General features: G+C 38.9%; 1 long non-coding RNA gene across 1 annotated transcript in view; it reads left to right on the forward strand.

The window, feature by feature from the left end:
- The window catches only part of LOC122327601, a 45,675-nt gene that overhangs the window by 4,248 nt on the left and 24,276 nt on the right, over positions 1 to 17,151 (forward strand). Inside the window, exon 2 of the long non-coding RNA XR_006247681.1 lies at positions 1,845 to 1,978. This is a non-coding gene — a long non-coding RNA (uncharacterized LOC122327601). The remainder of the gene's footprint in view (positions 1 to 1,844; positions 1,979 to 17,151) is intronic.

Genomic DNA, 17,151 nt, shown 5'->3' on the forward strand with positions numbered 1-17,151 from the left:
TGCCTGCCAGTCAAATCCACGGGGGGGCTGACACTCTCCAGAGCGCACACACACACATGTGTGTATTAATATTCAGCGCGTGTGTGTGTGCGTGTGTACAGACCCCGTCCCTGGTGGCCGCCTGCTACGCCGTTCCACAGTGCAGCGGTCCGTCGAGATTTAGAGACCCGAGACTGCTATTACTCACCAGCTGACAGCACACACACACACACACACGCGCACAAATGCACGCACACACAGACGGCAGAGCAGCTTGGAACGCCCTCAACAACCGCGGCACGACACGAATACAGCAGTATGGCGAGGTGGTGAATTCTGGCGGAGATACCAGCACGGAGAATAACAATTCAAACTCTCACGAAAACCTCAAGAGGCTTTGATTTCACCCAACGTCTGAGCGGTTAAACATGTTTGACCTTGCGCAAATAGAGTTTGTTTTGATTTGCAAAGAGGACAAACAACTGCTCCTTATTCGTGAAAATCCTTGACTTAGCCTCAAAAATGTACGAAAATGGCAGTCGTTTCCTAACGAAGAACAAAATGATTACATAAACAGGAAAAACTGTGGTAAGCAAGCCGATGAGATAAAGGCTGGCATAGATCTAAACATAAAAATAATAAGCTGAATATTCACGTGCCTGTATTAAACTGTTTAAAAGGTCTATAAATTGGTTTCAGGAGTTCCTAATAAACAGGTTTACGTGCATGCAAGGTCAACCTCTTATAATATATGCATTTAAATTGACTTTATTTCTCAATGGTTATCAAATGTGTCATTCACAGATTCACGTTTCCAAACCCATCCTTTGCGTGACGTACTTTGCTCTGATTTTTGTGATCGGTCGACTGTGTACTTTATACGATGGAAACGTGACATAGTAAATGCCCTTAACTAAAGATATTTCTAGCCAGCTACTAGTCGTTCGTTGTGAGCATTAGTTAACTATTTGCATGTTTATTATTAAACAGTTTAAATCATAATAATAAGCCTTTATTGCCTGTATAGCCTAATAAGCGCCCGAGCAAACGCATAAAGCTTGCCACAGCACAACGGCAGGGAAAAACGGTAAGACATTAACATTTTAAAAATAATTTTTTTAACATATTTATAACATTTTTTAGTAATTCATTCATAAACTAGTGCTTTCTTTGTTCTTGGTTTTAAAAGTCAGCGACATTGACTCCGCAGTAGTGATGCACCTTTATGCATGCTTCGTATGAATGACATAATCAGACCATTTTTCATTTAAATTGATTCATTTGAAGGTACAGATTTCACTTTCTATATCCTAGATGTTTTTATTTTTTGTGCGTTAGACAAATACACACGGCGTCTCACACTCAAGTTCATTGAAAGCGCATCCTGTTTGCTTTCATTATTTTACAAAAGCGCAATGTTTTTATGTTATTGTAAATGCACAAAAATATACGGATTTGAAAGATGTATTGCTCTGATCTGTATGACCAAAATTGAAGGAGTATTTTAAGAGGAAGTGAGCACGCCGCCGGATTTCTAGATAATAGCAGGCCCGCAGTTGATTAGCAGAGCTATAACACGAGCGAGCCGGAAATGTAAAGTTGCACTGAGTGCATATACAACACACAAAACACGTATTTTGCACGCTCGACTGAACATTAAATAAACAGGTTCTGATTCGTAGGAGCATGCTGGTCCAAACAATTTGGGCAATGACCTAGCTTTCAAGGACAACTGTTTCTGCGAATCGCATTTTGGTCGAAGAAGAGATTGGAAAAGCAGTCATTAGTGATGGGAAGTTTGGGATTATAATGCTGATGAAGTACAGGTGATTTTGTTTACATTTATTTTTACTTTTATTTGATAGGACACCAGTTAGACTGTGAGAGAGAGAGGAGGGACGGGAATCAGGAAAGATCTGGACTCTAACACAAGACAGCGGAAGCACAAAGACTCTACATGTCGACGCTCTGGCCACGAGGCAGTCGGCCCAGCTTAAAGGTGAAATTCAACCACTAATTCTTTACACCCTCATCCTTTGGAAGTGAAAATAAATCAAATTTACTTACACAGCATCTTCTCGACATCCACAAATAATGAGCTACCGCATTTACAAGTTTGCATAATGCAAATGAGGTAACTTGTGACTTGAACTTCATGGAAATGGGTTTCGAATTTTAAACGACTTTAAGTGATTTAAGTTAAGTTTAAGCACTTCAGAGTCAAATCCTTATTTTAAAGTTGATGCACTTTCAACTTTAATACTTTGCAAACTTTACATTTACAAAAAGCTATCAATAATAGGGGCATTTAAAAACCCGTAGCTCTCATGGAAATGTAGTGTATTTTTGAATTACAAAGAATTTGTAAAGTTCATATGTTTGCTACAAAAATGTATTTTCTGTGCAAATTACATAAACAAACAGAAACTCGAATGAACCAACAAAACAACAAAAATATTTACTATGATTTACTTATTTATTTATTACATTTATATTTACGTTTTCTATGTAAACGACATTAACACATCATCAAATTTTTGTAAAATGATATTATTATACAATTGATCAAATGACGTGTACAACTCTGAACTGTGTGTTTTGCGTAACGTCTTGTGGTAGGTTATCTAAAGTAGATAAATACTCTAAATTAAAAACTTGCAGGAACTCTTTTCGTTCACATTGAATACTTGAATATGGCAGTGTGGTGAAACAATGGATACTGGGCTCCATCCAGTACATTTATTCGCCTCAAAAATGTACGAGAGTCGCTGTTTGTTTGCCCACAAACAACAGAATAAGAAAACCAGACATTTTTATGCCGATTATACACACATGCACACGCGTCGAGACCGTGGTAAGCTCAGATGTTCCGTGAAAGCCCCCAGACAGAATTTTCCGATAAACAGCCACACGCTCGCAAGCATACGGCCGCGCTTTGGGGGAAATAATGACATCATGGTCACGGCAGGTCTGCTGGCAGAGCGTAGGCGACTGTGGGCCGGGGAGAGGAAACGCCACTATGTGTGTGTGTGTGTGTTTCCTGAAAAGGCTGGGAAACACTAGCGTCGGCTGGGGGAAAAACCTTTGAGGTTGTTCATCAAGCTGTTCATGGAATCCGCTTGTTTCACCAGCGGAGACATCCAGCGGAGAGAAAGGAAAGGAAGGATTGATGAGGTCCGAAAGACGATAGTAGGTGAGAGGAATGAAAAAAATGACAGCGCAATAGCAAACAGGTTTAAATTGCAGAGGGGGGGAAAAAAAAAAATCAACAATTGTCTGAAAAGTGTGACTTTTCCAGATGGATTTTCCACATGCCTTCAGTGGGAATATTTGAGCTAAGAATGCGTCCTGGTGTCCTGTGGTGTGAGGAAAGACTGTGATGATGTGTTTTACATGTCTTAAAGGAGTTGGGAGTCAAGATGCGGCACGTGACCTTGACTTTCGTCTGTTTCAGGTGTCTCTGAATGAGCATCAAGACATGCTAGTGCTAGCGTATGCAACGTGGTGATGAGCCATGACAGCGTGAACCATTTTCAGAACCGAACTACATTTCCTCTAACTTGAAAGCTGAACAATGACGTAACAGACTGTAACCTGCACTCAAATGTTGCATTTTGAAGGGTTGTTGAAAATGACTTTGTCTTGGTTTCTCCCTGCAGTCCCCCCCCATTTTTAGCTTTCTATTGTCTATTTTCTTAGAATCCACCTTAAAGTGGATGGCACTTAATAGTTCATTCTGTACCGAAAGACAGCTGCTTACTCCCCAACCTTAGCTAGATAGAAATCAAGGATGAGACGTTAGCGTTTGAGTCATCTTTGGCCGGAAGACATTGACATTTTAAGACAATCGATTAATACAACCAGACTTCAAGGAGTGTTTGGTCAGATCTTACAGCTCTCTGAACCAGAAACGACCTTCTGGTTTGCTCATGGACAAATAAAAAGACCTGTCCTGCTGAGATCAAACTCAAGTCTATATATTTATAAAAACTGATAGCTACTGCTTTAAAATTAAATTTGATGAGGCTATCATGAATACTGACTCATCTAAATACTGACACTATTATTGTTGTGATTGAAAAATAGATTTTTTTGGAAAAAATAAAATTAAATTTATTGATAATAATAACAGCAATGCATTAATTGTTATATATATATATATATATATATATATATATATATATATATATATATATATTATAAATAATAAGACACTTAACGCTGTGACTTCACTCAAGTGGCTTATTTAATAGGAAAAAATATTAGTTTCTAACACAAAGGGAACCTTTCTGATTGTTGTCGTTGAAGCAAGCACATGGTTTCAACTCTTAAGATATCAACGTACACACACTAGGCTTTTGGTTTTCCCAAAGCGACTCCAAAGTTTGACAGAGGAACTGTCAAAACAAAGTAAGTTGTCTGTTGAAGCCCATTTAGCTAAAGCATAGCACAAAGACTAACCCGAGACCATTTCAAATAAATGTGTGTTTCAGCTCATGCGGAGCGGCCGAGACTTCAGAATTTGTTTGCTCAAGTACCTTTGTTTACTCCAGGTTTTCTCTGGCAGAACATGCATGCAGCGGCACAAGAACGTGTTTATGTCTGTGTGTTTTCCTACTCGTGTTTACCAGCCAGACCAAAACTACCTCATAAAACCACACATTCCCATCAAACTGACCAAGGAATATTCCAAGTTATTTTCTACGGACCATGTCTGCAGCGTGTTGCTGGTGACCACATACGATCATTTCAGTAAGAGTATTTACTCTAAAACAGTCAAAGTTATTATAACCTTTTAATTAATGTAAACTACAAATGGAATTGCTAAAATTATGATTGTTTCCAAACAGGTGTACCGCAAGAAACCCTTTTATATTTTTAGCTATACTATATTAGAACATATATGACAGAAAGACAGCCGTAGATATATAGATACAAATAAACAGAGAGAGAAAGACATAGATTTTGCATGTTTATTCTAAGCCAGATAAAATTATTGTTATTATCAAGGTATGTAATGTTCAAAAGAATTGTAATCATTGAAAGTAATTGCTAGAAAAAAAAGATGGTTTCCAAACTTAACTTTATTAGATATATGAACAAATATTATTATAATATAACATATAACAGAAAAACAAAGCAATATTGTGTGTGTGTGTGACAAAAGTTTATTGTAAAAAATTAATAGATAAATAAATAAACCCTAGTGGCAACAAATAGAATAGCTAAAATCATGATTGTTTCCAAAATAAAAAAAGCATTTTAAACTAAATATAATAATATATAATTTATTTAATTTCAACTTCTTATAAATTTCTATTATTTAAAAATTATATTATTATTTAAATATATATTATTTATTGCATATATTGCTTCATTTGTTTTTTCTCCGCCCAATATCAGACATTATAAATGAACGTACAGCGTGCGTTTAGTAAAAAGCACTTCTTGTCATGCAAACGCTAAGAGTATGTACATTACAGTGCGTATATGTGTGTGCGCGCCCGTGTCTGTAGGGGAAGCGCGAGTGTTGATCAGCTGGGAACAAGCGTTTGTGTGTGTATTTGCGTGTCGGGCTCCCCGTGGCGCTGCCTGCCAGGCGCTGTCACCAGCCCCTGATTGACAGCTCTGATAAGCGAGGAGGCAGGCTGCAAATTCTGCCAGCGCACGTCACGCTCAACGTGCGTGCGTGCGTGTGTGTGTGTGTGTGTGTGTGTGTGTGTGTATGCGAGGCAGCCTGCGAACGCTGCCAATGTACGTCACACTTACCCTCTCGGCCTCGTATCAGTCTGAGAGGAGAGAGAGAGAGAGAGAGGCAGTTAGCGGAATGAAAGACTGCCGCAAGCCGGAGAGGGAAGTAGAGCGGGGAAGAGTGGAGAGAGGGAGGGAGACAGACTGTCAGGCGAGAGCAAAGTCACTGGGCAACATCGGCCCGGTTGGTGTGTGTGTGTGTTTTAACAGCACAAATACACAAAAACGGACACTCACAGGTCAGAATATTTCAGGTTATTTTTCATGAATTTCAAGGAAAAACACACAAGGCCCGTTCCCAAGAACGATAACTAGCAACCACAGCAGCGTATGTTGCCCTGTTTTGGGTGGGAAGCGTGCAATCTGCAATTGTGCGCAAGTCGCTAATGCTCCCAAAAGAGTGCAATCGCTATTTTCACACTTTAAATCCCAACAGAGTTTTTTTCCGCTTTCGCAGGGAGAGGAGAGGAAAGAGGGTTTGTTTTGACAGGAAAGGCCTGTGAATGTCTTGTTGGACCTATATCGTTACACACTTACAATGTAAAGTTGCATAGTCACACAGTCACATACATAGGTCTATATACATTGAATGTCTTCATGCACCACCGTAAGTTACACAAGTTAATATAAGTTGAGAGCCTGTAAGCAAAACTGTTTTATATATATTGGTTTTTGACATTTTCTTGCATGATTTTGAGATTACAACACATTTTTGTAGTTGCAGATATGCTGCAAAAACGTTTTTGACAATACAATCATTAGTCAGAGCTTAGTGTGCAAAATGTGACGGTGTGGTCTTAATCACATAAGTGCATTTGCAGTATCTTCCGACTTTCGCTGGAAAGTTCCTCAGAGGTCTTTTTTAGTAGAAAAAACAATGGTTCTCAAAAATGATTTTGGATTTAAAACCATGACAGAATGGAAAAAATATTTTGCGCTATTTTTAAAGAGTGATTTTATGTTTTATGATGTTTTCTGTTGTAGACATCTATTAACTTGTTTCCAAAAAGATCATAATGGATGATAACATTTTTAAACAGGAACCTTTAACTTCTGTAGAAGTTTTTTGTTTCACAAAAAAGTTCCTTGTGGCGAAAGAAGGTTCTTCAGATTATAAATAGATGGTTCTTCAACTAACCTTTGACTAAATGTTTCTTTGTGGAACTAAAAACAGTTCTTCGGTGGCATCACTGTGAAGAACCTTTTAAGCATCTATGTGTTTATAAGAGTGTACTTGTCAGATATAGTCTACTTTAGAAATATATACATGTTTACAAGTGTTTACACATGACATCAGGTTTTACAAAAATTTTTTTATTAATCACTGTAGATAAATGCATGTACTTATTAAAAGTTGGGACATTCAATTTGAATAAAATCAAAACTAAAAGAGTTTCAAATCACATGAGCCAGTATTTTATTCACAATAGGACATATAGAACATAACAAATTTTTAAATTGGAAAATTTGTACACTTTTTTTTCACTTAATTAGCTCATTTTAAAAATTATTTTAAATTAAAAAAAAATGGCAAGGGGGCAAAAAGGGCTGAAAAAGCAAGACATTTTTTAAAGATTCAGCTGGGAGAACATCTAGCAACAAATTAAGGTGCTTAGTCTGTAACATGATTAACTATAAAACGGAAGTATTAGACAGGCAGAGTCTCAGAAGTAAAGCAAAAAACGACTTTTTTTTTTTTTACATTTTTTTTCTTGTTTCTACTCAAAATATATAAAAAATCGTAAATCAAGATACTTTAAACTAGAAAAAAAAATTAAGGAAATTAAGAGCATTTTTCTTAAAATAAGTAAAATCTTTTGCCAGTGTAAAATACAAGTAAAATACTTGTTTTAAGAATATTTTATTTATTTTAAGCAAAATAAGCTTAATTTAGATTTTTCCTCCTTTTTAGTTATTTTGACTAGAAACAAGACCAAAATGCTAAGATAAGCCATTTTTTTCAGTGAGACAATCTGTGAAAGAGTGCGTAAAAAGATTGTGGAATACTTTGCAATTTGACATTGAAGAATGTTGTTTTTAAAGGCTTTACAAATCTCATTATCTACTGTGCATATCATCAAGTTTTAGAGAACCTGGAGAAATCTTTGTGCATAACGGACAAGGCCGAAGACTTGCAGATGCTAACTACAGCTTTATCATGCAAAAAGGGAGCCTGGCCAAAGCTCATTTAAAATAGACTGTTTATGGAAAAGTATTCTATGGTCCGACGAGTCCAAATCCAGATCAGCGTTCAAGTCAAAATCCAGCATCTCTGAGGATATAGGGTTGCATAAGTGCATACAGTATGGACAGCTTGTATGGGAAGGCACTATGACTATGAGGTTTTAGAGCAACATATGCTTCCCTCCAGATGACGTCTATTTCAGGGAAGGCCTTGTGTATTACAGCAGGACAATGCAAACCACATACTGCAGCAATTACAAGAGCATGGCTTTGTAGTAGAAGAGTCCGATCTGAGTCTGAATTGGTCTTAATTTCGACACCAAATCTCTAGTAACTCATTACCTTGATGCCCAGATAACTTCAAACTGTTTTGAAAAGAAGAGGAGATTCTACACCACTGTAAATACGTCCCTGTCCCAACTATTTTTAAAAAAGGTAGCAGGAATCAAACTTAAAATGAGCTCATTTTGTGTGTAAAATTGCACAGTTTAAAGATTTGCTTGGTTTTGTTTTATTGGGCATAAAATATTGGTTAATGTGATTTAGAATTATTTTAGTTTTCATTTTATTAAAAACAACAACAACAACAACAAAAAAACCATCCCAACATTTCCAGAATTGTATGTTGTATGTAAATTACACATTTCATCAACCCACAGACTGTCTAAGAAGGGCCCGTGCTGTAAGCTGGTCCAATGATGAAGTACCTAGCAACTATCAGTTACAATGCGGCCTTGGCAATGTCATTCTGTTCAGGATGCCAGAGAACGTGCTGCCATCAACTCAACCCTTGACACCTTCAAGATCTTGCTCAATATCGACAAAACAGACAGAAAGTCGACCTCCGAGGAACTCAGCGAGGTCATTCACTGCATGGATCCGGCCACAGTCCCAGGTAATGACAGCATCTTGCTGGACCTGATTAAACGCTGTCAAAGTTTGTAATTTTACCTTCTACATGAGGTCATTACTTCGTGCCGCTTGTCGGAAAGGTTTAACTCATGCGGTTCATGAGTATGGATGAGTAATGTCTCCTGTTCTCAATCATCTTGGGATCATCATCTCAATTCCTTGAGTCTGAGGGGTAAAATGTGAAGGATTTGGAAGGATATGCGCTGTTTTTCATTTTGATGGATTTGTGTAGCATCTCAGAGGCTGGTATGTAGATGGTTTTGTTTTTTATGTCATGCACTTTTCATGGTAAATCTGATTTCTATCAGCACACGTTGACCTTCAGTTGAGTAATTATTGTGGATAATATGCTAGTGGTTGTGATTTCATACGTTACCTATACCACAAAAGGGTAAAAATCCCTTTAGATTAAAATGACTGTAGAAGTTTCACTTTAAACGAGAGTAGCGACTTCATATTCATAACAAGAGTTCTGGATTCGCTGCTGCGTTTGCTGTAGGCCTTACTGACAGTTTGTAATGCTTCATGGAAAACATGTAGAAGACCTGGTAACCAAATCTCAATAATTAAGATTTACTGGTGGAAATGTGGCCTCTCTGTAGATAAGAAAGAGCGAGTTACATAAAACTCCGCTGAACCACCTGTGTGTTCACACACACATAGTATAGAAAGATTAAATACTGCATGTGTGAGTAACTGTATAATTTCCAGCCCGCTTATTACATTAGACCTACTGCTGTGTAATGTTTTACAGGAATGAAATATTGTAAAAATTTTAATAAAAATTTTATTCCATATAAAAAACAGTGGCACAATCTTAAATCGTCATCGTGGAAAAAAGCTAAACATAAAAGGCGGTATAATTTTGTTATGTAAATACAAAAGTATTATGCTATATTCCTAACCTCTGTAGGTTGATTCCCTGTGGGGTCTCTTGTGGGGCTACTAAAACTTTTAGTGTATCCAGATCAGGAACTGCCATTAGTTTTTTCGATTAATATAGTGTATTGGATTTCCGAAAGCACAACCGTATCTGCCTGTTTGAAATTCTCACGCAGCAAAAAGTCATGCTTTGTTCACAATTGGCAAATCTTGCCTTCTCCCATTATGTTCATATACTACACCATTTTATTTCATAATGTATTGGCCAGCATCCATGTCCCTTTTATTGTCATTTCTACCTATTGCAATAGAAATTGGTAAAACATGCAATTTCTACTTGATTTGTCTCTTAAAACTACTTTGAGTTTTTGTAAATGAGCTGAATCCATCATATTAAACAATGCTTTTAACATTCTACTCCATTATTAGCTATCACAAAAAATGAATAATAATAATTCTAAAGACCCCATAAAGACATCACATTTTAATTTTATAAAATGTATATTTTAAGCTCTGTTTCTTATGTAAACTTTTCCACGAGCGATATTACCTGAACATTCCTCATATTTGGGAGCAAGATTACACACACAACTCTGCAAGCAACGCAATTATTATGGAATAATGTCAAACATTACAATCCACCACTGCGCAGATGACAGAAGTACTTTTTATGAAGTTAAGATATGAATTATTTTAAGTTGTGGTTGCGTCACAATTTTCTCTCTATGTGTCCTCTGCCGTGTTTACTCGTACGCCAACTAACGACCCGACAACCGCGAAAACAAACAGCGGTAAGATGGCCGACTCCCGCGCGCGGCAGGAATATCTGACATTCGTTTGTTCCGTCGCCGTCGCTCTGAGCGACAGAGGCCAATTACTGCAGCAGCCGCGTGACCTTTAGCATGCAGATGAGCCGCGCAGCGCACTCGCTTATGTGTGTGTGTGGCCGGTAAATATTAACGGGAACGGAAGAGCGGAGCCATAATGACGCGCGGATCGTTAGAGGCTCGTTAGGGAGCTCGAGACGGAGGATATTAAAGAGCAGTTAAGAGCAAAACGCAGACACGCACATGCACACCTTTCTAAAAGACTTGAGCGCACACACAAACATACTTTACCTGTCTAACGCACTGAAGCACGGACACGAGCACATTTAATGCGTGCATTTACGCTTGTCTAACTCACACAGTGAGTAATGCCAAGAAATAGACAGATTTGATCAATACGCACACATTTCTGATTTACAAAAACATACACATTTCATGTAGGCTACACACATTTGTATTGTCTTCTATGGATCACCTACTAGCACGTATATAGAGACACTTTACCTGTCTAACACGCACCTCGCAATTCACTTGTCCAACAACACACAAACTTTCCCGTCTATCACACACGCTTTACCTGTCTAACGTGCACATATACCCACAATTCACCTGTCCAGCATGCACGCACACACACTTAAAGAGCGTCACAAGTTCTGTGTGTGTGCGTGAGTGCTGCGCTGCTGGGGTCTTTCAGCACGCTGGCATTAGTATTCACAGACAGCGCTTCCCTTCAGTGCCTGAATTAATTTTCCACCATGCGTATGTGTGTGTGTGTGTGTGTGTGTATCGCATCACAGAAAGCGCGAGACCGCGGCAGAGCGAGCGAGAGACAGACAGTGTGTGGTGATCTCCCTGAGTCTCAAGCCTCTTTTCCTGTTATTTTATTGCTATTTAAATACTTCACTTGTCTAATGCATGTAATCTGACTAATCAGTGCAGGAAATTGCCCACAGTCTGTTTCTAAAGAGGAAACCGTTCTGTGCCGAACCCACCGCAGAGAGAGAGACAGGCTTCCGACGGAAAGCAGCGTGCGCGAAGAACGAAGATTGAGCGTGTGCGTGCGCGCGCGTGGTATTTGTATTCCTTCCACGTTCTCCGCAGCACACCGGATAATTCCGCTTTTTCCTCTTATTTTGATATATGCAGCTCCTGAGTCAGCGTGCGCCTGCGAGGACGTGCTTTTATTGCGCGCTCGCTCTCTCTCGCTTGTCTGTCGGATGAATAATATGCCGTCCAGGGGGCCCTTGTGCCGCACGGACGGGAGCGAGAGAGAGATTGCCGGTTCCGTCGTTCTTTTTTTTTTTTTTTTTCGCAGGCGCATGTGTGCCTGCTTTTGATTGAAGACCTCCGGCGCATCCGCACACCGCCGGCTAATTAATTGATCGATTCGGCACGTGCAGAGGGCCTGCCGTCTTGCTCGACGCGCGAGATGCTCTCGCTAATTGAGATTCCGTGTTCGTGCACGCTAAACATTTGGAAAGGTCTCTCTCTCTTGTTTACCCCGTAAACAAATGCAAAACGTTCCTCCTTGTTGCGCTACAAACTAATGAAGTCACGCAAATGCTCTTTTAAAAATGTTCTTTCGGGGAAAGGAAGTGCTTTTTTCTTCTACTTCCCCATGTCTTTCTCTCTCTTCTAGGCGGTTTCCCGCTGGGATGTTTTTGAGAGAGGCAGAGCTGGTAATTTCAGCACGGCAGACAATGCGATCCGCAGGCGTTTCTTTCCCCCGACGCGCGGATCCTGTTCTATCTTCCTCTTCTTTCTCCCCGCCGTTCCTGTCCATCCTCCTTCCTGCGTATCCCCCCCCCCACCCTCTGTCTCTCTCCTCTTTCCATCCAGGATGAAAGCTCGGAATCACGAAAGTGTTTATGCCGTGCACGGAACACCTGGGCTCAGATCTGCGTTTAAAGTCGCAAAGTGTCGTTCCCACATCACACGGCTGAGATTATCAGTCGGCATTCGCATGCATTTGGCATGCACGAGTGAGCGGGCCTGTCGGAGACGAGCCTCCGCATCGCAAGAAACACAAACCATTTGTATGACCCCTTCACCTCTGAATACCGCCTCCGAGAACCGCGTACACACACACATATGCGCACATGCCCCTGGGGAGAAGGTGCGTTCATTAAACAGTCTGGTTACGCCAACAGTAATGCGGCGTAGATGGAGGGAGGGAAGGGGGTTGGGGCGGCAGTCGGGGCAATTAGAAGGTAAATTGAATATGAGTCATCGCGCTGCCACACAGGGGCTTAAACGCTTCAACCGTCGAATAGGAAATTACCTGGCTGAGTGGGCGTGACTGTTGTGTTCATTTATGTATCATAAACATAAAACCCAACTTGTGTTATGTTTCTTGTATGCTTAGATTTTTACATTTTTAGATTTCCGTTTATTTATTCTTATATCTTTGTTAATTGGACAGTTTCATCCAACACAACATTGTGAATTGTAAAATTTCACCGATTTTTTGCTTTTTTTGTGTGTTTTTTTTTTACTGCTTGTTTAGAGCGGTGTGCAATTTATACAACATTTACACTTTTTTTGCTTATATTTTCTGTTGTGTTATCTTGACCGTACTGTCATTAACTATATATAACAAAGCTAGTGGTTTTATGTATTATTTATTGCACTTTTTTTTTTGCACATTGCATGTGATTGTATGTGTACTAGTTATGTTTGCACAAAGCTAGCAGTCGTAGGTATTTTACTGTAAGTTCATTTGTAGCAACCAGTGTAAAAAAAAAAACAAGTGATCGTTTGCATCCTGTTTGAACAGTTCATGTCCAAAAAACGTAAATGTAATGTTTTGCAGTTCACGATAACTTAAAGCTAACAATTGTACGTATATTACAACTGTGCGTTTATATCTAGGTAGTGCATCCAATATATCAAAAAGTAAGTATTTTTACTTTAGCTGTTTTTGTACAAATTATATTGTAAAAAAACTATATAACAAATCAAGCGTATGATTATTGTTAGTGTAAGTTTATTTGTAGGTAGCACAATTGTACTTAGATGATTGTATTCAGCCTTGCTTGAGCCCACATGGCTTGTGCACCACAGACTCAAAAAAAACCACATAAATCAATTTACATTGCCACACTAGATTTGTAAAAAATTATGAAAACGTGTATATATATAAATAGTGGATTACAGTAAATGAAAATGTTACTGTAAGCTTACTTGCAGCTAGCGCAACGATAGTGTATAGATTTATTTGAAACAGAAATATCAACGTATTGAACATGTGTTCCACAGTTGTGTTTTAAAAATTACAAAAACATATATATCCAGTTTAATATATTATAATATATAACTAACTATTGTATGTATATTGTGACTGCAAGTTTATTTTTTACTAGGGCATTCGGTGTATGAAAGTAAACATACTTTATTTAGTTGTTTTTTTTTTCAAATTGTACTATAATCAACAAAACTAGCATTATATGTATATTGTTACTTAGGTTAGTTTTAGTACCTAAATGCATTTGTAGCTAGCGCATCCTATGTATGAAAATGTATGTGAACGGTTTACTATAGTTCTTTTTTTAACTGCTTATACATGATAAACATAAGTAATTTTTACTGTTTAATTTTTATGCCTTTAGTGCTAGAAACAACTATATTCATCAAAGCTCTACGCATTGTCCAAATGCACGTTTTACCTAGTGAATCCAGAGTACGAGAATGTGTGTGAGAGATCTTTTATGTGTGTGTGCTAGTTCTTTCTGCTCTTGCCTGGCGAGTTCATGGTGCGTAACACACCCCGGCAACCTCTGCAACGGCCGACGCACCTCTTTCATCTCCCATAATGCCCCTCTCTGATCCTCTGCCCGCTAGCACTCACGGGGAGGGGCTGTCAGCCACGGCTGATTAGAGTGTGTATGTGTGTGCGTGTCGGGGAGGGAGGGACTCTATTTTAGACTCCAGAGATCGGCCAATTAATTTCTTCATTCATGTCTGATTGCTTTGCTCCGGCGTAACATACAATTATTGTATTTGCCACTCAGGAGTAGCACTCTACGGCCTGGACACACACACCTCCATTCAAAGAGGTGCATACGTCCACACACACATATTAAGTAATTTGAGCGCACGGTTTGGCTTTCGACCTGTTGCAGCAAAGCAGGTGAATACAAACATTACTTGTCCCTATCGCTGATCGGCATCCGTGAACATATTTACCTTTCCTAGTGCAATATGTACGTTAAGAAATATTATTCTGACTGACTACTGTTTCAGTAAAGAATTGCTGCTACCGTGAATTTTTAACAAAATGTTATTTATTTCTGTGGTGCAAAGCTGAAATTTCAGCAACCATTACTGTCATTTTCAGTGTGTGTGTATGTATGTGTATATATATATCAGCTTGGCTTTCGTGCAGTTTACTGTAACAAAATGTTAACGTCATCATATTTAGCATTTGCTTTATTGGCTTAATTCGTTTTCATCAAATTGTTTTCAGGGAAAGGAAGTGCTTTTTTCTTCTACTTCAATTGAGTTTTCATCAAATGTTTTAATTGTTTTCCTTTTTGAGATTTATTTCAGAAAAATGGTGTTTTATCCTGGTTTTATTAGTCATATTTAGAATAAATCTTGAAAAGTTTTCATTAACCTAATATAATTATTCACTGTCTTATCCTTTTAAAGCGAAGTTTATTGCAGCAAAATGTTGTTTTCTGCTTTTATTAGTCATATTTAGCGTAGATTTTGTTTGCTCAATTTGTTCGAGTTTTCATCAGCCTTATAAAGATCTCCATTGTTTTTGTGCCAGATTAATCAAGATCTGATTCATCTGCAGAATTCAATTATATAATCAGATAGCTGGTTTTAGCTACTTTTTGTTAGTTCTTGTAGTGTCGCCAAGTGCCTTTTCAAAGCTTGACTGTAAATGATAAGTAGTTTCGGAAGCTAGTTTGAACGTAGCTTCACCAACGCTGGTGCATTCGGTCATCATAAGCGGGGAAAAGCGCAAGACGGAAACATCAAGAGAGACGGGAAAGTCTGAAATGGGCCGCCCGGCTTTGAAATTTGTGAGGCGAGACAGAAAATGTCAGGAAAGAAAAGATTCAGAGACCACGAGCGAGAGAAAAAGGCATAAAGAAGCGGGGAGAAAAGACGCGACAGGGGAAAAACGTGTGCGATTATATGAGAACAGGAGAGCCAGATCACAGACTACGAGCCCACTCTACATTCAGCCTGAGCAATTAGAGACCCGCGACCACAGACGAGAAAGAGAGAAAATTACACTTCCTCATTATTCAAATCACTTCTTAGAAAATGAGGCACGTCTCTCTCCATCTCTCTCTCTCTCTCTCTCTCTCTCTCTCTCTCTCTCTCTCTCTCTCTCTCTCTCCTTATCTCTTTTCTTCCCTCTCTTCTGTGCGCCGCGGCGACGGCTGTGTTTGCGTTCCCTCTCTTTCTGCGAAGATAAGCTCCTGGAAAACGCTGTCATTACTGTCCCTCCTTCACTCCCCCCGCGGGGTTAAATGATTCTCCTCGCTCTGTCACTCCACTCGTTTCTTTATCTATCACTTTACCAAACCCGAGTGGGATCGATACCCCTATCGACTGCAGGATGCTCTCTACACACCCGACTTCCTGCGGCAGGGAGGAAGAGAGGGAGGGAGGGAGAGAGAGGAGGTGAAGGGCCTTTCGGTTGGCGTCACTCAATCGCTCCATTCTTAGAAATTGGACTTGGAAATGAGGCAGCCAGGAATAATAGCTCCCTCTCTCTCCCTGTGCAGCGGCGTATTAGCCGGGTTAGGCACCGGAGAAAGCTCTGACAGACGGATGAGATGCGTTTTGAGACCTGGGTCAGGTTGAAATCAAGTGGGAATCCGGCAGATTGGATTGAACTGCACCTTTTTTCAATCCCCGTTGGCGTGTTTTCATTCGAAATTCGCAATTTTCACAATTGCATGATTTTGACATGTTGGCCAACGCATTTTTCTTTTACATTCATGCAATGGACCGTCCATCCATTTTCAAACCAGGGGTTTGGTAGATTCTCTCGCAGCGTAAACTGTGTTGTTTAAGCACCCTAGATTTTGTTCCGTCAACGCAACATCTGATCTATATTTTAGCTCTTTCTGTCAAAGAAGCAACAAGTGTTGTTATTGTTTAATAAAACTGTTGAAAATGTTTTTTGGCAATTTAAAAAATAAATCGAATTATAAAAAACAGTAAATATTGCCGTGGCAACTAATCAAAATAAGTTTAAATTCTAAGTACTGAAATATTTTAAAATGACAAAATACAGTTTAACTTAAAATAAAAATGTAATTCAAAATATTGATAAATACTATAATTCTGCTATAATTTTTGAATTATGACTGTAATTATTTTTGTATTTGTATACTGCTAATTCAAAACATTAATAAATGTAATACAATGTTATTTTAGTTTAGCATTTTTAGTTCTTTTAGATTTCTTGTGCAGTTTTTATCAAATGGCTATAAAAAAAACAAAATTCTGGCGGTTAAACTCCAGATGGCGCAGTCTTTCTCAGTCTAACTCAGTCTGAACTATTGACATCATTGGCATATTAGCTGATTGGTCCTTTTCGTATCCTCAGCCGATGAGCTTGCAGCTCAACATTCAAATACTGGGACAG

Source organism: Puntigrus tetrazona, chromosome 22 (genome assembly GCF_018831695.1).
Source record: "Puntigrus tetrazona isolate hp1 chromosome 22, ASM1883169v1, whole genome shotgun sequence".
NCBI lineage: Eukaryota > Metazoa > Chordata > Actinopteri > Cypriniformes > Cyprinidae > Puntigrus > Puntigrus tetrazona.